Below are 22,906 nucleotides of genomic sequence, written 5' to 3'. Positions count from 1 at the left end.
AAAATCCCTTTGCAGGTATCATCTTAACTGTGGGATATTACATAGCCTGTTAATTTTAAGTAAATATTGTACACAATGTAATGGACACAATAGAGAACTTCAAGTCAGATGACCCTTGTTCTGGCATCACTAACAGTATGATCTAGAATAAGTTATTTAAGATTTCTGAGAAGCAATTTTCCTCATCTTCAAAATGGAACCCAATATCATATTCCTCAGAGGGATTTTTTCAAGATTAGGTGAAATATTGCATGGAAAGCACCCAGCACAGGACCTACCACCCACTGGCATTCAGTATAGACTATTTCCCTTCTTCTCCCTTCCCTTCCATTCATTTTACTTTTTTTCCTTACCGTTTACCAAAATGCTTTATATCTTATTTTGAAAGGACTGTAGCCCAAGTAGTTTTCCTTGCTTTCTGCATTTAAGAAGACATTTTTCAGGTCTTAGTATAACATACAAATAAATGTATCTGTGTATGAAGGACATAGTTAAGGAATGATTTCTGTGTAATTATATGCAGAGAGATGGAGGGAGAGGAGTGTGGTATGTCAAGAGCCTGCCCTGTGTTAGGCATGGTTCATGCTTTCTCATTTAATACTCCCCTTAACTCAAGAGAAAGACCTTATCCCCATCTTATTTTATCTCATTAGATGTGGAAACTAATACCCAGGTTAAGTTCCCCAAGATCAAACTGTTATCAAATTGTAGGCTTGGGATTAGCATCCAATTCTGACTCCATAGCTCTCTACTACTGTCCCTGGATTTGCAGTCACTGGAGAGAGAAGGGTAGCTTTTGCCTCCTTACTAGAAGGGGGAAGGAGGAAAGTGTGGAGTGGGGGAACCCATTGGAATCACCTGGAGGGCATTTTCAAATTCTACTCTTGACCTTATGCTTTCCCCAAATTTTGATATCCCCATCCTGCCATATTAAGGCACAGTTAGGGTAATATGTCAGATTCTTCAAGTTTGTTAGGATAGAAAAGAAGAATGAGCACCATTGTTGTATGATACACTGCCAAGACATGACATTATCATATAAGTAATTATATAAAATTAAATCCAAACATGGATGCAAAGTCTTAAAAATATTTTGACACTGTAATTTAATTTTTATTGTTCCTAGATATTTTTGAATTTGGGCATTTCTATTTCTTCTGTATGTAATTTAAGAAGTAAATAATGTATGTTTTTTTTTTTTTAGGTTGCACTTAGCTATCAATGACTAGAATAATAGGAAATATATTTCTTATTTTGGTTTATAGCATTACTTGTTTCAACTTTTATTGAAATTAAAGACTTTTATAGTGCTTTTTAATCTAAATTTTATTATATAAAAGAGTTAACTAGTGAAAATCAAGATCTATACAACAGTTTTGCAGGTTTATAAGAATTTCATAATGTTTAGTAAAAAGGAGCCATAGTTGAGGAAAAATTAAAAGAAAACCGTACACAAGCCAATAAAGTATGAAGAGGCAGCTAATTGCTTCCTGTTCCTTTCAAAATTACCCAGCCTGAAAAAAGATAGCACATATTGATTTCCTGTGTAGTAAATGTCCCATTGTCTCTCTTCCTCTGTCACCCAGAGAAACACACACTCACACCCACTATGCACGCACACACGGCAGTAGTGGCAAGGAACTGCATATCTAACCTCTTCTGTGATCAAACTTATGTAATAACAAAATTCAAGTGGAATCGTTTTCTTCCTTTTCATTTTCTTCCTTTGGCATAAAATTATGGAAACATACCAAAAGAATGGCAGTGTAGTGTGATCTTGAATGTATATGTTTGTTTGTTTTTAAGCTCAAAGGAAAGACAAGTTCCCAAATGAAAAAGTATTTTCTGATAATATAGTATCAATCTATTTATATGTATGTAGACGTGATATTAGATAGAATATCAAAATTTAGCTTGTCTCTGATGATTTTTTTTTTTTTTTTTGGAAATTAATGTGAAGGCATACAAATTCAAACTGTACTCTGCTTACTTCTTGAAGGACCCACCAATCTAGAGAATGGGAGCTTTATTCATGTAATATGTTGTTTTCACTGTTGTGTAGATTCTGTCCTGCTATTCGGGGTTTTTTCTATGAGCATCTGATTTATTTTTTTCTCCACGTAGACTTTGAAATTCTAGCTTAGATTGTCCTAAAGCCAGATTAGGAATATTAGTGGAAGGATCCAAAAAAAAAAAATCTCATGAAGCAAGCCGCTCTGGTAGGTAATCTGTAATAATTCATGTAAATTTATAGGTTTCAGAAGTGTTAACAGCATGTGTACATTTCTTTCTTGTCTTGAATGTAAATTATCACCTGTGATTTTGAATTATCTGTGTTTCCTGGTTGCTTCTATAGCTCAAACAGTCAGGAGTCTATCATTTTATAGTACCTCTTGCTTTACCTTGGAAGAATCTGAGTATCTTTATTTGCAGATGAGAGAATATTTTGTGATTGGAATGACTCCGTGCATCCTTTTTTTAACATGTATAGATCCCCAAGTATTTCTTTGGAAATATGTTTGCCCTTTCTCTAGTTTAGCATTAACATCTATTCTCAAGAGAGCTCTGTTTCAGATTTCCACAGAGATTTGTTGACGGTTCTCTTGTAAACACACCAGCACCCTTTCATTGCAGAATTCTGATTATAGACTTGGCTGCTCTAGCAAGGCTGCTATTTACTGGCGAGTTCCCATTAACTTAGCCTCCACTCCTGGGTTAGATAATGGACTCAAAGGTTAAGAGTAGAGGATCCTCAGCAGCTCCAATCAGCAGGGCTTTTCCAGGGCTAATTACCTCTTTACTGCACTGACTCTAATGTGACATGTTTATTGCCTTAACTAACAACTCATTAGCTTAGTTGATGTTTTTGTCAATATTAATTCGTTCATTTAAGCCAAGTCAAAGCTTAAACAAAGATGTCCAGTCTGAGAAACAGGCAGCCGAGTGACTTTTGTTTGCTCATCTTTTTTTTTTTCCTTACTCAACTTTAGTAAAATAAATGTGTAGGAAGGAAATACTTAGAGTACATGTATTGACAGTGTTGATATTTGTCCACTTACCAGCACATGAAACAATTCTGAATTTGTTTGAACAATGTTTTCATTGCTCGGTATCTTCAAAGGTTACCCTTGTCTCTTTATCACAGCATACTTAATATTTGGTATCAACTAAGGGCATACAATTTATAGTCTTTGACTAAATATCTGTAAAGGGTTAACATTCAGCAGTTTCTTGTTCCAGTTGAACACTTTACTGTGGTTATTAAAAAATAGATCAAATGGTTTTTTATATGATTTTAATATCCATTGGACTACTGTAAAATTACTATGAGATTTATCTTGTAATGATGGCTAACTTAATTAAACTATGTGAATTATGTAAAAGAGGCAATTATGAAGTTATAATGAAATATTTTACTTCTGTTCAGGTTTTTGCCATACCTTAGTTAAGGTTAATGGTATTTCCTGAAGAATGCCATTGCTTTAGTTTCATATACTTTTTTTTTAAATGCAATTTTATTGAGATATATTCACACACCATATAATCTATCCAAAGTATACATCAGTGGCTCACAGTATCATCATAAAATTGTGCATTCGTCACCACAGTCAATTTTAGAACATTTCATTACTCCAAAATAAAGAAAAAAAAATAAAAATAAAAGGAAAAAGAACACCCAAAACATCCCATACTTCTATCCCCCCTACTATTTATATAGATTTTTTTTTTTATTTTATTATTCATCTGCTCATATGCTGGGTAAAGGGAGTGTCAGGCACAAGGTTTTCACAGTCACACAATCAAAGCTATATAGTTAGCACAATTATCATCAAGAATCAAGTCTACTGGATTACAGTTCAACAGATTAAGGTATTTCCTTCTAGCTATTCTAATATACTAGAAGCTAAAAAGGAATATCTATATAAAGCATAAGAATAACCTCCAGAATGACCTCTCGACTCTATTTGAAATCTCTTAGCCACTGAAACTTTATTTTGTTTCATATCTCTTCCCCCTTTTGGTCAAGAAGGCATTCTCAAACTCACGATGCCAGGGCCAGATTCATCCCTGGGAATCATGTCTCAGGTTGCCAGGGAGACTTAAACCCCTGGTAGTCATGTCCCACGTAGTGGAGTAGGGTAGTGAGTTTATTTGCAGAGTAGGCTGAGAGAAAAAGGCAACATCTGAACAACAAAAGAGGTGACTCTTAGGCATAATTATAAGTAGGCTTAGCTTCTTCTTTGCAGGAATAAGTTTCAGAAGGGCAAGCCCCAAGATTGAGGACTTGGCTTATTAAATTGGGAATCCCTAATGCTTGCAAGAATATCAAGAATTCCCCAGGTGAGGAAGTTTAATATTTCCACCTTTTCCTCAGTCCCTCAAGGGGACTTTGCAAATACTTTTTTATTTTCTGTTCAAAATACTCTGTAGAATGGTGCAACCGCTCTGGAATGCAGTTTAGCAGTTCCTCAGGAAGCCAAGTATAGAATTGCCATGTGATCCACCAATCCCTTTACCAGGCATATATTGGGAGGAACTGAAGGCTAGGACACAAATAGACATTTGTAAATGGATGTTTATAGCAGCATTATTCATGATTGCCAAGAGATGGAAACAGCCCAAATGTCGATCAACAGAAGAGTGGATAAACAAACTATGATATATACATGTAATGCAATATTACACAACTGTAAGACAATAAAGTCATGACGCATGCAACAACATGGATGAATCTTGAGGACATTATGTTGAGTGAAATTACCCAGAAACAAAAGTACAAATACTGTAAGGTCTCACTAGTATAAACTAACTATAATGAGAAAACTCTGAGAGTCCAAGATGAGAACACAGAACATCAGGGGTAGAAAGAAGGTAGAGATTGGGCATGTGATACTGAAGGAGTACAGGATGTTCAACAGGATTGATTGTAATGATCCAGAAACGGACAGCACAATACTATGTTATATGGTTTCATATAATTTTTAAAATAATAATTAAATTCTAAAAAGCCTTAGAGTAGTACAGGTAGATACAATAACTGAGCATGATCTTTCCTTTGAGTAGTAAGTTGATTACTTTGAAGAAGTACATCAGCATCTTCAGAACCCTGGAATGCGTTTGGCGAGTCCCCCTCTCACAGAATATTTGATGGAGTACAGGTGATCAGAAAGGGTTAAGATGCAATCTGTGAATATCAGACCAGCATGAGGCTGCAAGAGGTTCACCCCGGGAAAGGCCAGCCTCTGCTTTGAAAGCCAGAGACTCACTCGGATTTGTTCGTTCCTAGAGACAGTCAGGGCCAGAGAAGGCTGATAGAAACTACATATAGGAATTGGAATGCCAGGTTATTAATTGGTAGTAAGAAATATTCATAGAAACCAGAACTTATCTTTTTTTAATCCACTCATTATCCACCTATAGAAGGTTACCAATTTATTATGAATAATTATAAGAAATCACTATCACATGAAGTGGGAATACTTAAATCTGTGAAATTATATAAATCATATATGAAATACTCTGACTATATATACCATACCTGCTTTCTCAGCTACCCTTTACTGAATCTGCTTCATTTAGGCTTTTCTCCCTATCACGCTGCTGAAACCTTTTCAGTGAGGTTACCAGTGACTTATACATTACCAAACCCAGTAAGCAGTTCTCAGCCTTCATCCCAGTCTCTTGGGAGCATGTGATAGTTCCAGCCATGTTGAAACTTGGAACTCTTTCTTCATTTGAATTTTGTAACATTGTCATCTTCTGTTTTTCTCCCACTTTGTTGGCCACTTATGCTCATTCTTGATATTCCTATTCCTTCCAACCTATAAAATTTCTTTTGTTCCTAGACTGAATCTGTGGGTATCACATCTAGATCCATGGCTTAAATGCCATTTACATATGGATGATTTCCTAATTTTTAATTCTAGCCCTGGCTCTCCACCGATCTCCAGGCTCATTTATGCAGTGTGTTATCTGACATCTAAGGGTCAACCTCCTTCTCTCCTGTTGTTATTCATTTGAGTAAATGTCACAGCTGTTCATCCAGTTGCTCATGCCACCATTCTTGGAATCATTTTTACTTCCTCTCTTTCTGTCACATACCACATCCAAACCTTAAACAAATCATGTGTGCTCTATCTTTAAAAAAAAACAATTCCAGAACCCAGATACTTCTCACTACTCCATCATTACATTTTAGCCCAAGCCATCATTATCTACTGCCTAGCCATTTTGATAGCCACCCAGTTGGCCTCCTCTTTTCACTCTTGCCCCTCTCCAGTGTGCTATGTACACAGCACCCAGAGTGGCTCTTGGGAAGTTGAAAGCAGATCATGTCCCTCTTCTCCATGTAACCTTCCAATAATTTCTTATAATGACACATTAAAATCCAAAGTTTAAACAGCCCTGAGTGATTAACCCCTTGTCTATCTTTCTGACTCCATGTCCTACCGCTTTCACCATTGTTCCCTTCCATCCAGCCACACTGGACTAGCAGACGCTTCCTGAGGTGTCCCAGCTGTGCTGCCTCAGGGCCTTGAGTACAGTTCTGTCATTCTGGAATGCTTCTCCCTCTGGTTCCCTCAGGACTCATTTCACTGAGGCCTTTGTTCGGATGTCACCTCCCCTGCAGTCCTTCCTTCTCTATCACTTTCTAGCTTCCTACTCTGCTCTATTTTTCTTCATAGCACTTAGTACTGTCTGACATATCTATTCACTCAGTACACCCAAATAGAGTTTAAGCTTAATGAGAGCTCAGACTTTGTTGACCTGGTGCATAGCAGTCTCTCAATAAATACGGAATGAAGAAAAGAACCACTCAGCAGTTAGTTGGCAGAGCCAGAACTAAAATCCTGGTGCTCCTTCATTTTTCTCTCTCTCTTTCACCCATGCCATTCAAAAGTCCTACACCTTTTGTGGGGAGGACATAGAAGTATTTGGACAATTTAGTTAAAGTTTTGGTAGATGGATGGATTTTTGACCTCATAAGCATCTGCTTCTGTTATTTTACTTTATTCCTGGCCCCCAGACAAATAATCAGCACTTTTTCCCTTCCCTAGTTAGAAAAAGGCTATATGCAGCAAGTAATATCCTATTTTTATTTATAGGAAAGTAGGACTTTCTCCTATCAAAAATACCAAAACAAATTGGGGTTAATTTTCAGTGTATGATCACCCGCTCATCTACAGCACAGCCCCCAGCTCCCGGACCGCTTCCTGGCGGTTTTCCGGGGTGAACTCACCCGCTGGTCTGCAACTCAGCTCCCTGCTCCCTGCTCCCCAGCAGGGATTAACCAGATCTTAGTTAATTTGAAACTCAGTAGAACAGAAAAAAAATATTTTTCGAATTAAGGAGAATTTTCATTTTATAGTCTTCTGGTTATAAGACAGGGAACAACTACTTACTTTGAATTAGGCCTGTTTTGATTAAATTGATATTAGATTAATAAGTTTTAAAATGTCTGTTAAATTAATTTCCTAATTTAACAAGGTTATTTTATGCTTTTTATTAAAAGAGATGGCTTATTTTTCATGTGGTACAGGATATAAAATTTTAAAAGCAGTTTTTGATAATTGCGTAGAGTATCCAGTTATAGAAATGTTTGTTAATCTTTCTATATCCATGTATAATGCACAGTACATTAGAATTATTTTTAATCAAATCAAATATGTGACTAAAGCAAAAGAATTCTAGATGACACTCTGCCATCCTTGTTCTTTAATGGATATTATTAAGTAGGAAAAGGCTTTGTTCATTTGGTTACACTTAAATAAGTGGCCAATCATTATTAATTCATTTTGCACTCATTGTAATGGCATAAATCATCATAAATTCTTTTGGTTTAAAGTGCATATAATATGTTCTCCCACAGGAATTTCCTTGTAATTGAGCTATTAATTAATGTACTTTTTTAATATGATCTTTTTTCCCTTCTCTACTATTCAGAGCCAAGGATGATTACTGGGCATTTCTTCATTCATTACTTTCTTTCAGGTATGAGGAACGACTTTACCTCAGCTACACCTATTGACAGGTGCTATGTACTCTCATTCCACACTTCTCTCCTTCAGCCGCTTCAGTTATCAGTGCCTGTTTCTTCTTCTCTCTGGGTGGACTGGTTGCTGGAAGGCTGCTGATGGTCAGAGCTGGCTCTAGAAACTGCCTGTGGGAGAACTGCAGGATTCCTATGAGGTCTTCGTAGAAAGCTGGAAACAAGTGTCATTGATTTTGCAATTTTTTAAGTTTTCCTTTCTTATTTAGTGCCATTTCTGCACAAGTGGACACTGGGTAAAAAATACCACATGATTCTTTTCATGTCTTAATAGGGTCTGTGGTTGTATGAAAATAAAGGTTTGAGGCAATTCAGATGTTTTGTTAGCATATATAACTGGCAGTTAACCTTGTGTGTGTCTGTGTGTGTTTTAAGTAGAGTAATCCAGAAGTCTCTTGTTTCAGGTGCAGTAGAGAGCGCAAGGTGCTACTGTCAGGGACAGTCCCTATCCGTGCATTAGAAACACAGCAGGGGTAAAAAGTGAAATTGTAATACAGAATAGTTATTATCAAATGAATGATGTGGAATATGATATCTGATATTTGTATAAATATAAAACTCTAGTTCTTTGTAGTTTATAAAGCATTTTCATTTCAAAGCATTCAGTAAATATAAGGAACATTAATAAATTTAGTCTGCTCTTTGTGATAAGGATAAATAAATATTCCAGAAAACAAATTCATTTTACCTAACTAGATAAAGACATTAAAGCACGTGTGTATGTGCATGCATGTATGTATTATGGCTTGTATGTTTTTAAAGGGCTAGCCATCATAACCAGCCATATACTTCAAAAACTTTAAAATTTTTCATTTTTCGTTGGTCAGTTCATGATTAGCCATAATATAATACTGTCAGCTTCTTAACCACAGCTTACATAGGCTTTATTTTGCTCTCTTTCTCTCAATCCTTTTTTCGTGTTTAGTATTTTGCTGTTACAGCAAAGTGTGGATATTTTCTTACAGCCTTGCTCTTTTGTAGCACTTTAAAAAAAAACAGATTAAAGTTGGAACACAGCTGTTTGTTTTCCAATGTTCTGAGCCTATAAGTGGGCTTTCTGCATTTCAGTAGTTCGTTTGTACATTTCTAGAGCATGTAGGGGTGGGTGGCTGCTATACTCTGTATTCTCACTGTGAAGCTGGCACCATGTCAGTATTACCCAGCTATCTTCTAGGGAAGAAAGACCTGTAAGATTGACTTGTAAATGCTGAATTCCACACTGTAACAAGTCCAGCCAGGAGCCTGGTGGTATTCTCAGGTAAGAGCCTGTGATTAGTAACAGGGCTTACTAGATGTAACACCTATATAGTGGAAGAATGTACCCTTCTAGTTCCTAAATACAGTGAATGTATTACAAATGGCAGTAGTTTCCAAACTTTTGGATGTCATGGGCCAGTAAAATTTGCAAAAATAATATTTTATGGGATTTAACATGGCATTATAAGTTTTTTGTTTTGCTGAGTACAAACCTAAAAAATGTTATGCTCTTCATCATTTCATAAAGGAAATTTTATTCACCAAAAAAGTAGTAAGAACATAACTTCAGAATAAGCAATTCTTTAAATTGAATAAATTTAGCTTTATGAAAAAAACTTATTACAATGTTCATGTTTTTCCCATTTTACCATAGAGCCATGGAAACTTTGCCGTGGGCTAGCACAGGTCTGTAGCAGGCTCTTGAAATTTCTGATTTATGCATAATTTTGTTGACTGTGCTGGACACATAGCTATATACCAGGTAAAGTAATTTTTAGTGTTTGCCAAAGCAATACTTACACATTAAGTACTTACTATATATTAAGTACTATGCTAAGCCTTATGCCAAATAAAGAAGTATTTTTTTTTTAAATTTCATAAAATCTGGGGAATTTACCAATTTGCAGCTGTGAAAAGGTAACAAAAAATTAATAAACAAATAAACAAATAAAAGGAATTAGCTTGACACTAGAAGAAATACCAAAAGATGGCATATCGTGGTTTGTTCAATTAAATGCATAGACAGTAATTGGTTTATTTAAAAGAGGAATGTCATTCTAAAGTAAGCGGGGTAAGGATGTGACAGAAATTGCTAGCTATCTACCCAATGTCAGTTTTGTTAGAAATGGCAAAGTGTCCGCTAAAAACTGCATTTCCCCCTCTTCCTTGAAACTGTATATGATTTATTTGGCCAGTGAGATGTAATCAGATTTTAAAAGGTGGCTTACTTAACTGGTACATGCCCTTTTGCCCTTCATTCTTCCCCCTTTTCTTGCCTGGAAGATGGAAGCAGTGCTGGATATGGAATTAGCCATTTTGTAACAATGGTACAACCAAGAAAACAAGAACCAGGACAATTACATGGTCTTTGGTATGGCTGTCTTTAGCTGATTACCAGTGGCAGCAGCTTCTCCTTATGTGAAAGAGATAAAATATTCAATTTATTTAATCCTCTGTTTGGGATAGACACCATTAACTGCAGCAGAAATTATTCCCTAATTCAGAAAGAGGGAGTCATTGACTTGAGACAGATCATAAAGGATGTAGTTTGGAATGAATAGTTGGGAAGAGGATCATGAATAATACATGAAAGTTGGAAGGGTGCAAGTTGTATTCAGAGATATGTGCTAGTGGTGAAAGAGGCAGAGGGGCTGAACTTTTTACCCAGGCCTGCAGCTAATCACTTACCATCCATGGTTCTTGGTTCTTGGTTAACTCATCTAAAACATAGGCATAGACCAGATTTTTCTGAAGTCCTTTCCAAATCAAAAATTCCACGATTCAAGTTAATCCCATTTGGCTGAGAATGAGTAGATCAGAATTAAAAAGGCACTGGGTCTTGCCCCCTTTCTAATCACAAGACAGCAAAACATCAATCTTTCTAAAATGAAAATCTGATCATACTACTCCTTTGTTTAAAACCCTTCAAGGGTTCCCCATTGTCGCCAGGATGAACAAATAGCTTAGCATCGCGTATTAGGCCCATTAGGGTCTGGCGCTAATAACCTCTCCAGCTTGTGTCTCACTGTCATACTTCATCTACCCTGCTCACTTCTCCCTCTTCCCCTTGCCTCTCCCAAAGAGACACACACACACACCCCACATGTCTAGCCATATTGAACTACTTGTAACATGATCTTGTCATGTTCTCTCTCATTTCCTGATTTTTGCACATACTGTTCCCTCTACCTCAATTATTTTCTTTCCGTTTTCTTCCCTTCTGATTGGCTAACTCCTTCCTGTTCTTTAGATTTTGGCAGAGAGGTCACGTTCCCCTGCAAGCCTTCTCTTTCCCTCTAAGTGGAGTCAATCTCAGTACCCTATGCTTATAACTCTATTATAGCACTATTCATAATATACTCAACTTTCCTGTTTGCTCATCTATTTCCTGAGCTGGAATGATTTTTTTTTTTTTTTTGAGGAAAGGGGTTTTGTCTTATTCCCTTTTGAGCACCTAGTATAGTATAGTATAGTTCCTGGCCAGTAGATCTACTCAATAAATAGTTATTACATGAATCTTTGGATTGATAGGTTGGGATGAAATTGTAAGTCTTGAATGAAGATCAGACACTTGTTTGAACATTTTAATACTGTTCCTGGAGGCCTTTGGCAAACGGATCAAGTCATGCTCGTGGATGATAGCATCATTCTCCACCTTTCTCACTCCATGAGGTACAATGGAACAGTGATGCATTTATATAAAAGAAATAAATATGTTTTTTTTGTATAAAATTAGATTCCATCAGATACATATTAAAATATGCAGCCTTTGGTGGATATTAAAGGTTTAAGAAAATTGTGGGAGATAAATCTAAAATTCATAAAATTCTGTCATGAGACTTTTTCTATAAATGGGGAAAGTATTGTCATTATCTTAATTTTGGCTTTTGCATCACCTTGGTTCATCTTGCAGAACACTATGTTATGTGGAACCATAAGTTAGAAAAACCCTAAACAAGAGAATACAATATGAGTTGGAAAAAGAATACATATATCTCTTTTTATTTTCATATAACCATTTTTTTAAAGGTTGGTTCCTGAATATCAGCAGAAAGAATATATGAGTAAGAGGTCTGAAGCCTTAGACATCCTAGATTAGCCCTTCAGAAAATCAGTGCCATTGTTGCTGGTAGCAAAAAGTCAGTAATCTGCAAGGCTAGAAATCAAAAGGTTTAACTTGAAAATCCTCATGAACCTCTTTTATTTACATGTTATGATTGGAAAAGTTGTCAGAGACAGATGTGGTATTTTGACATTTGTATGTCTGTGTTTTTCCAAAATAGCTCATTGAAATAAAAATCATACTCTTACTAGTAGATTTCAAATTGGTGTGTAAAATACATCATTCTTTCTCTTGTCCTCTTGGTGCCCCACACAACGTGTAAAAATTGCCCTGCCAGAACTGACTATAGGGATCGTTGCTTTGTGTTACCCAGAGACACCTAAAGAAGGAGAGACACTGCAGGAGAATTTTACTTATGAGGTCATTGAGTAAAATAGAAAGTGATTTAAGGGACCGGAGGGAGTGCTAGAGGGTACCTGCATTTTCTGCCGAGCTGTACATCCTCAGTGGGAGGCACAGACCACGTTGGTGGGCCGCCGCAGGGCCAAGGGTCTTTAGGCAACCCTTACTGATTTCTCTTTCTGTCATTTCATTGGAAGGCAAATGGTCAAATTCCCTGTGCTGTCTTTCCTACTTTGCCAGAAAAATGATGGAAAATATCAAGAAGTCTGCCACTCGTTTATTTTTGCTCTCAGGAAAAAAACTGTCAAAATGGTGAGGAAGCTGCCTCTAGAGTTCACACCACAGAGGCCGTTAGAAACCAGCAAGGTCCCTGGTATTGCCAGAAAGCTCCTACCTGTAATGAGTACAGAAGTGGTAGAGTGCAGTTAAGGAAAATGATGATTGAAATGCTATAAAACATTGTACTTAGGAAACTTAACTTCCCCTTTGCAATATTACTTACCCAGGAGACACCTCCAGGGAGCCCTATTGCTTAGATTAAAAGCCATTGCTGCTGGGTTTTCAGAATGTCTGCAGAAACAGCAGTAGGAGTTTCTCTGCAGCTCTTACAACTTCCTGGAAATAAAGGATAAACAGGAAAGTGGTAGATTTTTTGACATTTTGAAATATCATTCTGACAAACTGGGGCAGTGAACTGCATTAGAAGTACAGATTCAGTAAAGGCAGATTCATTTTTTATACCATGTAAATAGTTTTATTTCGTGTTATCTGTACTGCTTCATAGGAAAACAGAAAGTTGGAGTAGATTCTAGTGTAGCTGTCAAACTGGTCCTTTATGAATTACAAAATGCAATGGATTTATGCTATATATCACATGCTACCCAAACCCAGTGGTAGGTTGAGGTCTGTCTAAAAAGGAATAAAGACATTCCCCTGGGCTCAGGAAGACGGGCTTTGCTATTTTCCATTTTAGGTGCATAATGTGTGCACAGCACCATGCTTGGTGGCGATGGGAAGATGCAAAGTTGTGTGAAATGCAGTCCCAACCTTTAAGAGCTGACAAACTTGCTGAGGAAAAGGGGAATACACAGAAATGCTTACACTTAAAAGACATTATGCGGTGAGGGACATAAAGACCTAAAATAAAGACGAATCTCCTTAACACAGCTACTGTGAGTCCCCCCATCTCTCCAGCCTCGTCTCTGGCCATGTCCCCCAGCACTCCACCTTAATCTCTGTTCCTCAAACTTCTCTGATTCCATGATCTCTTCATACTTTCCCAAATGCCATTCCCTTTCCCTGAAATAGTATCTGCCCTCTTTCTTTAAATGACTCCCTCTCAGCCTCCAGGTCTTAGCTTGAATCTCGTGCCCTCTGGAGAGTGGAGCTCTTCTCTCCCTCACTCCCCTGGACTCAGTTAAGTCCTTACTTTCCCTGTCACAACATCTCTTACTCCATGGGAATTGCATCTGTCTTAGAGGAACTTGTTCAATTATCTGTTTCTTTTTTTGGTTGTCCACTCTATGAAGGAAGGAATTACATCTGTCTTCAGCATACTTTGCATATGGTTTTGAGTTCTGTTCTTTTTACTTAATTATGCCATACATTTCATTTTATTCAATAACCGTGTTTTTAAGACTGCATAATGTTCAGTCTTATGATTGTACCATATTTACTTAACTATTCACCAATTGTTGGACATTTGGGTTTTAATATTTTGCTATTTTGCTATACGTCTTTGCACACATATTTGTCTCAAGTTCCTACCACCTCCTTGGGATAGTTTTCTAGATATAAGATTGCGGAATCAATATATATATAAAAGTTTTAAAGAATTTTTGTATATCCTGTCAAATTGGTTTTCAAGAAGATTGTTCCTGCTGTTTACCTTTTAATTTTGTTTAAAATGTGCTTGTTTTAATCCTATGTTCCCTTAATGAAACTTTTTTGCAAGTAATTTATATACTAGGTAAAAATTTGAAATAGTGCAAAACCATGTACAGCAAAAAAGTAATTACTCAAATAGTGGAATATTATCAGCAGTAAAAAGGAACAATACTTACAGCAACATGGATGAATCTTAAAGACAACATGTTGAGTGAAACAAGGGGACGAATATTGTATGATCTCACTGATATGAAATAATTAGAATAAGCAAACTCATGGAGTCAACATCTAGAATATACGTTACCCAGGGGACTGGGACAGGGTGGGGGAGTTCAGTCTTAAAATACACAGAATTTCTTTTTGGGATGACGGAAAAGTTTTGGTAATGGGTGGTTGTAATGGTAGCACAACATTGTAAATGTAATTAACAGCACAGAATTATCTGTTTGAATGTGATTGAAAGGAGAAATTTTAGGCTGTATATTTGTTACTTAGCTACACAGTGAACCCTAAGTTAAACCTGGACTATAGTTAATAGTATAGTTATTAAAATGTGCTTTCATCAATTGTAACAAATGAACCACATCAATGCAAGGTGTTCATAGTAGGATGGTATGTAGAAATTCTGTATTTTATGCGTGGTTTTTCTGTAAACCCACAACTTCTCTACTAAAAAAAAAAAAAGTAGGGCAATTGTTTTTAAGAAAGCCATTACTGCCTAGAAATATATTTAAGTAAATTCTAAAATGTTCTGATTATAATGCTGATAGACTTTACAAAGCTAATATTATTATTATTTTTTTTTTTTTTTTTTTTTTTTTTACAGACCATAGTCATTCCTGGGCATCCCCAGAACGTTAAATAGCTTATCTGTTCTTCTTGGATTATTGTTCCCCCTTCCTTAATTGCTCTCTATTGCTAGTTCCCCTACATTCTACATTATAAACCATTTGTTTTACATTTCTCAAAGTTCACATTAGTGGTAGCATATAATATTTCTCTTTTTGTGCCTGGCTTATTTCGCTCAGCATTATGTCTTCAAGGTTCATCCATGTTGTCATATGTTTCACGAGATCGTTCCTTCTTACTGCCGCGTAGTATTCCATCGTGTGTATATACCACATTTTATTTATCCACTCATCTGTTGAAGGACATTTGGGTTGTTTCCATCTCTTGGCAATTGTGAATAATGCTGCTATGAACATTGGCGTGCAGATATCTGTTCGTGTCACTGCTTTCCGATCTTCCGGGTATATACCGAGAAGTGCAATCGCTGGATCGAATGGTAACTTTATTTCTAGTTTTCTAAGGAACTGCCAGACTGACTTCCAGAGTGGCTGAACCATTATACAGTCCCACCAACAATGAATAAGAGTTCCAATTTCTCCACATCCCTTCCAGCATTTGTAGTTTCCTGTTTGTTTAATGGCAGCCATTCTAATCGGTGTGAGATGGTATCTCATTGTGGTCTTAATTTGCATCTCTCTAATAGCTAGTGAAGCTGAACATTTTTTCATGTGTTTCTTGGCCATTTGTATTTCCTCTTCAGAGAACTGTCTTTTCATATCTTTTGCCCATTTTATAATTGGGCCGACTGTACTATTGTCATTGAGTTGTAGGATTTCTTTATATATGCAAGATACCAGTCTTTTGTCAGATACATGGTTTCCAAAAATTTTTTCCCATTGAGTTGGCTGCCTCTTTACCTTTTTGAGAAATTCCTTTGAGGTGCAGAAACTTCTAAGCTTGAGGAGTTCCCATTTATCTATTTTCTCTTTTGTTGCTTGTGCTTTGGGTGTAAAGTCTAGGAAGTGGCCGCCTAATACAAGGTCTTGAAGATGTTTTCCTACATTATCTTCTAGGAGTTTTATGGTACTTTCTTTTATATTGAGATCTTTGGTCCATTTTGAGTTAATTTTTGTGTAGGGGGTGAGGCAGGGGTCCTCTTTCATTCTTTTGGATATGGATATCCAACTCTCCCAGCCCCATTTGTTGAAAAGACCATTATGACTCAGTTCAGTGACTTTGGGGGCCTTATCAAAGATCAGTTGGCCATAGATCTGAGGGTCTATCTCTGAATTCTCAATTCGATTCCATTGATCTATATGTCTATCTTTGTGCCAGTACCATGCTGTTTTGGCTACTGTGGCTTTATAATAAGCTTCAAAGTCAGGGAGTGTAAGTCCTCCCACTTCGTTTTTCTTTTTTAGAGTGTCTTTAGCAATTCGAGGCATCTTCCCTTTCCAAATAAATTTGATAACTAGCTTTTCCAAGTCTGCAAAGTAGGTTGTTGGAATTTTGATTGGGATTGCATTGAATCTGTAGATGAGTTTGGGTAGAATTGACATCTTAATGACATTTAGTCTTCCTATCCATGAACATGGAATATTTTTCCATCTTTTAAGGTCCCCTTCTATTTCTTTTAGTAGAGTTATGTAGTTTTCTTTGTATAGGTCTTTTACATCTTTGGTTAAGTTTATTCCTAGGTACTTGATTTTTTTAGTTGCTATTGAAAATGGTATCTTTTTCTTGAGTGTCTCTTCAGTTTGTTCATTTCTAGCATATAGAAACATTACTGACTTATGTGCATTAATCTTGTATCCCGCTACTTTGCTAAATTTGTTTATTAGCTCTAGTAGCTGTATCGTCGATTTCTCAGGGTTTTCTAGATATAAGATCATATCATCTGCAAACAATGACAGTTTTACTTCTTCTTTTCCAATTTGGATGCCTTTTATTTCTTTGTCTTGCCGGATTGCCCTGGCTGGCACTTCCAGCACAATGTTGAATAACAGTGGTGACAGCGGGCATCCTTGTCTTGTTCCTGATCTTAGAGGGAAGGCTTTCAGTCTCTCACCATTGAGTACTATGCTGGCTGTGGGTTTTTCATATATGCTCTTTATCATGTTGAGGAAGTTTCCTTCAATTCCTACCTTTTGAAGTGTTTTTATCAAAAATGGATGTTGGATTTTGTCAAATGCTTTTTCAGCATCTATTGAGATGATCAATTGATTTTTCCCTTTTGACTTGTTAATGTGTTGTAACACATTGATTGATTTTCTTATGTTGAACCATCCTTGCATGCCTGGAATGAACCCCACTTGGTCATGGTGAATGATTTTTTTAATGTGTCTTTGGATTCGATTTGCAAGTATTTTGTTGAGGATTTTTGCATCTATATTCATTAGGGAGATTGGCCGGTAGTTTTCCTTTTTTGTAGCATCTTTGCCTGGTTTCGGTATTAGATTGATGTTGGCTTCATAAAATGAGTTAGGTAGTGTTCCATTTTCTTCAATGTTTTGAAAGAGTTTGAGTAAAATTGGTGTCAGTTCTTTCTGGAAAGTTTGGTAGAATTCCCCCGTGAAGCCATCTGGCCCTGGGCATTTATTTGTGGGAAGCTTTTTGATGACTGATTGGATCTCTTTGCTTGTGATGGGTTGATTGAGGTCTTCTATTTCTTCTCTGGTCAGTCTAGGTTGTTCATATGTTTCCAGGAAATTATCCATTTCCTCTACATTATCCAGTTTGTTGCCATACAGTTGTTCATAGTATCCTCTTATAATTTTTTTAATTTCTTCAGGATCTGCAGTTATGTCACCTTTTTCATTCATTATTTTGTTTATATGGGTCTTCTCTCTTTTTGATTTTGTCAGTCTAGCTAGGGGCTTGTCAATCTTGTTGATCTTCTCAAAGAACTAACTTTGGTGATATTTATCCTCTCTATTGTTTTTTTGTTCTCTATGTCATTTATTTCTGCTTTAATCCTTGTTATTTCTTTTCTTATACTTGGTTTAGGATTGGTTTGCTGTTCATTTTCTAGCTTCTTCAGTTGATCCATTAGTTCTTTGATTTTGGCTCTTTCTTCCATTTTAATATATGCGTTTAGTGCTATAAATTTCCCCCTTAGCACTGCTTTTGCTGCATCCCATAGGTTTTGGTATGTTGTGTTCTCATTTTCATTCATCTCTATATATTTAGCAATTTCTCTTGCTATTTCTTCATTAACCCACTGATTGTTTAGGAGTGTGTTGTTTAACCTCCAGGTATTTGTGAATTTTCTAAGTCTCTGATGGTTATTGACTTCTAATTGTATTCCATTGTGGTCAGAGAATGTGCTTTGAATAATTTCAATCTTTTTAAATTTATTGAGGCTTGTTTTATGTCCCAGCATATGATCTATTCTGGAGAAAGTTCCGGGAGCACTAGACAAGTATGTGTATCCTGGTGATTTGGGATGTAATGTTCTATATATGCTGTTAAATCTAATTCATTTATCAGATTGTTTAGGTTTTCAATTTCCTTATTGGTCTTCTGTCTGGTTGATCTATCTATAGGAGAGAGTGATGTGTTGAGTCTCCCACAATTATTATGGAAACATCCATTGCTTCCTTTAGTTTTGCCAATGTTTCTCTCATGTATTTTATGGCACCTTGATTGGGTACATAAACATTTATGATTGTTATTTCTTCTTGTTGAATTGCCCCTTTTATTAGTATGGAGTGGCCTTCTTTGTCTCTCAAAACATCCCTGCATTTGAAGTCTATTTTATCTGAGATTAATATTGCTACACCTGCTTTCTTTTGGCTGTAGCTTGCATGAAATATTTTTTTCCATCCTTTCACTTTCAGTTTCTTTGTGTCCCTGTGTCTAAGATGAGTCTCTTGTATGCAACATATTGATGGTTCATTTTTTTTGATCCATTCTGCGAATCTATATCTTTTAATTGGGGAGTTTAATCCATTTACATTCAACGTTATAACCATGAAGGCATTTCTTGAATCAGCCATCTTGTCCTTTGGTTTATGTTTGTCATATTTTTCCCCTCTCTCTATTAATATCCTTTATTGTACCCATACCGAATCTCTTTAGTACTGAACCTTTCTCCAAGTCTCTCTGTCTTTTCTTTGTTTCTCTGTCTGTAGGGTTCCCTTTAGTATCTCCAGTAGGGCAGGTCTCTTGTTAGCAAATTCTCTCAGCATTTGTTTGTCTGTGAAAAATTTAAGCTCTCCCTCAAATGTGAAGGAGAGCTTTGCTGGATAAAGTATTCTTGGCTGGAAATTTTTCTCACTCAGAATTTTAAATATATTGTGCCACTGCCTTCTTGCCTCCATGGTGGCTGCTGAGTAGTCACTACTTAGTCTTATGCTGTTTCCTTTGCATGTGGTGAATTGCTTTTCTCTTGCTGCTTTCAGAACTTGCTCCTTCTCTTCTGTGTTTGACAGTGTGATCAGAATATGTCTCGGAGTGGGTTTATTTGGATTTATTCTGTTTGGAGTTCGCTGAGCATTTACGATTTGTGTATTTATGTTGTTTAGAAGATTTGGGAAGTTTTCCCCAACAATTTCTTTGAATACTCTTCCTAGACCTTTACCCTTTTCTTCCCCTTCTGGAACACCAATGAGTCTTATATTCGGACGTTTCATATTATCTATCATATCCCTGAGGTCCATTTCGATTTTTTCAATTTTTTTCCCCATTCTTTCTTTTATGCTTTCATTTTCCATTCTGTCATCTTCCAGGTCACTGATTCGTTGTTCAACTTCCTCTAGTCTTGTACTATGAGTGTCCAGAATCTTTTTTAATTTGGTCAACAGTTTCTTTAATTTCCATAAGATCATCCATTTTTTTATTTAGTCTTGCAATGTCTTCTTTATGCTCTTCTAGGGTCTTCTTGATCTCCTTTGTATCCCGTACTATGGTCTCATTGTTCATCTTTAGTTCTTTGAGTAGCTGCTCTAGGTGCTGTGTCTCTTCTGGTCTTTTGATTTGGGTGCTTGGGCTTGGGTTATCCATATCGTCTGGTTTTTTCATATGCTTTATAATTTTCTGTTGTTTTTGGCCTCTTGGCATTTGCTGAACTTGATAGGGTTCTTTTAGGATTTGTAGACCAATTGCAGTCCTTATCTCTAATTTATCAGATCTACAGCTTCGTGGAGTACACTTTCTCTAACTAACCAGCAGGTGGCGTCCACGAGCCACCTGTTCTCCACAAGCCAGTTCTCCCCTGCTTACCCTTTTTGATGAGTGGGGGAGTGAGTCTTGTGGGGTCCAATTGGTGTACCAAGCTTGCGTGTGTAGTTGGTGTTGCCTGCCCTGTATATGGGGCGTGTTTCTGGGCAGTCAGGGAGTGGGGGTGGCTCTAACAATCAAATCTCCCTGGTGATCCTAAAGTTTTAAAGCTGCTGCAATAATCTAATCCTTCAGTTCAGTCCTGCCAGTTTGTCTCTGCCACTGACCCACAAGTCCTTGGTATTGGTGTATGGCTCCTGAGACTTGCAAGTGGGCCCCTCTTCCAGGCTGTGCACCCCGGGTCCTCTGTTGAGGGATGACTGTGCTATGTCACAGGTGAGTGCCGTCCCCCCAGGGTGGTTCTGGGCTGCTGGGCTGTGTAGGGAGGCTCCCAGTCTGCTGAAATGATGGAGATTTCGCTGATCTCAGCAGTTCGACGTTTTCATGAGTGTTGTATGAAGTATGCCCAAAGTCAGATTGCTCTGTGGTGTCCAGTCCACGCAGTTCCTGGCTTTCTACCTACTTTCCTGGAGGAGTAACTAAAACATAAAGCTCACCAGTCCGCCATCTTGCCCCGCCTCTGGCCTTCCATATTAATTTTAGAATCAGTTTGTTGATATCTCGTTCACAGCGCTGCTTCCCGGGGATGACTGTCAGAAAGGTGCCCAGGGTCAGGGGTTGGCAACTGGGCTTGCCCGCCCCTAGGATCTCACCTGGGGGGGCTTCGCTGTGGCCCAGCTGCAGTCCACAGCCCCGGCGCCTTCCGATTCAAAGCTAATATTATTAACGTATTCATAACCATGGTTGCAGTGGGTTATTATTCACTGTGTATTCTTTTTATTGGAAAAGATTTTAGTTATTACCAGCATTTGAAACAGTATTTTATTTCTAATTCCATTTTGCTTGCTTTTTTGTAAATCAAATTTTGTGTGTTTTTGGTCATCTATTTTTAAATCATCATCCCTGTTACCAAAGACAGTTAGCATTGATTAACAGAAAAGACACTAAAATGAAACCAATTTTCTTAAAGCTTCACTTAGTTCTTTCAAAATTTAGTGCAGAATATAAAGTGATGGGATTGTAGCTTGAAGGATTTTGTATAATTGAGATTTGTGGAGATGCAACTGACACTTTTTTTTTCACACTCTGAATTTGCTAATTGGATGAGATAACAGAGGTGGAAAGGATAATTACTGACCATTTCCAAACCTTGTCTCTCTTTTTATTAAATCATAAAACTCACTTTTAGGTAATGTTTCTCAGTATTGGTGTTAATGGTATTGATGAGATTATTTTTAATCAAACTGCTGCATCCATACCATAAATTGTTTATCTTATAAAGATAGAAAATATTTTAACTGCAAAATATGGTAATCTTTTTTTTTTTAAAATAGCACTCTTTGGGTTTTCTATTTTATTATATGCTGTGCCTGAATTATATAAAAGTAACTTGTAAAATTACATGTAAAAAAGTTGCTTGTAAAAATAACAAATACATCCTTTTTTAATGAAATACCACTTATAGTATATCTTACTTTTTTCCCAACCATACACATAAATAAGGTCAAGATTCTTGTTTTACTTTTCAGTACAGTGATTTTCCCTAATATTGCTGCCCTCTAAATTATCTCCACATTATATACATCTGAAAACTTAGTTACTGTAGACATTCTTTACTGTAAATTTGTGAACATATTCAGAACTTTGGGTATTGATTTTAATCAGGTGGGTGAACCTGACTTAATTATAAGATTGAAATTTAACTAAACAGTACATCCTATCTGGAAATAGAAACTTTACTTTCAAGGAATTCAGATCTTCTCTTTTTTGAGTGACCTTCAGGCTTTCAGTTAAATGTCAGTATGTATAGCCCAGAAATTTGAATGTGATATCCCTGAACAGTTTATGGTTTCCTGAATATAGAACATGGTTGCAGTTACTGACCTATCTGTGTGTGTTTTCCAGTAAACAGATATAATAAGGAAAAGCAAGAAATTTGAAGACCACAGCATAGAAAACAAGCTTTGCTCTTTTCCCGTTGAGATGATATATTTTCTTTCTCTCTCCCTCCCTCTCCCCACATATATACACACACTCTTGCATGTGGGCACTTAAATTGGTTTAAATCTTGTATCTTTTTCCGGAAACCAAATTAACACATTATGACTGGGAAAATAAACATTTAACAATCTTTATATGCTCTAGTGATAAGTTGGTTTAATATCAAAATACCTCCTTGAAGTATTTAATTTTTAAGGTACTTTTTAGACAACAAATGTTGTCTAAATTGTGAGGAAGTATCTTCTGTCCCTGTTGTATCCTTTTGTCCTCTCCTTCCCATCCTCTTCTGTGGGGTTATGATGGACTAGTTTTCTAACTCTAACTCCAGAAATAGAACAGATTCTTTTCCCTTTAAATGAGTCAGTCTTTAGACAGAGACACAGACTCACAGGGTATGTGTAAAGCACAAGAGAGCTTTAACGCAACCTCCCATCTTCCTAAGGTCCAAAAGGAAAGAA

At 36.8% G+C, this 22,906-nt stretch overlaps 1 protein-coding gene across 4 annotated transcripts in view; it reads left to right on the top strand.

The window, feature by feature from the left end:
• The window catches only part of WDR7 (WD repeat domain 7), a 430,734-nt gene that overhangs the window by 289,029 nt on the left and 118,799 nt on the right, over nt 1-22,906 (top strand). The window lies entirely within an intron of this gene.

This window comes from Choloepus didactylus, chromosome 16 (assembly GCF_015220235.1).
Source record: "Choloepus didactylus isolate mChoDid1 chromosome 16, mChoDid1.pri, whole genome shotgun sequence".
Classification (NCBI taxonomy): domain Eukaryota; kingdom Metazoa; phylum Chordata; class Mammalia; order Pilosa; family Megalonychidae; genus Choloepus; species Choloepus didactylus.
Note: the sequence above shows the minus strand (reverse complement) of the source record. Positions and strands in the feature narration are given on the sequence as shown.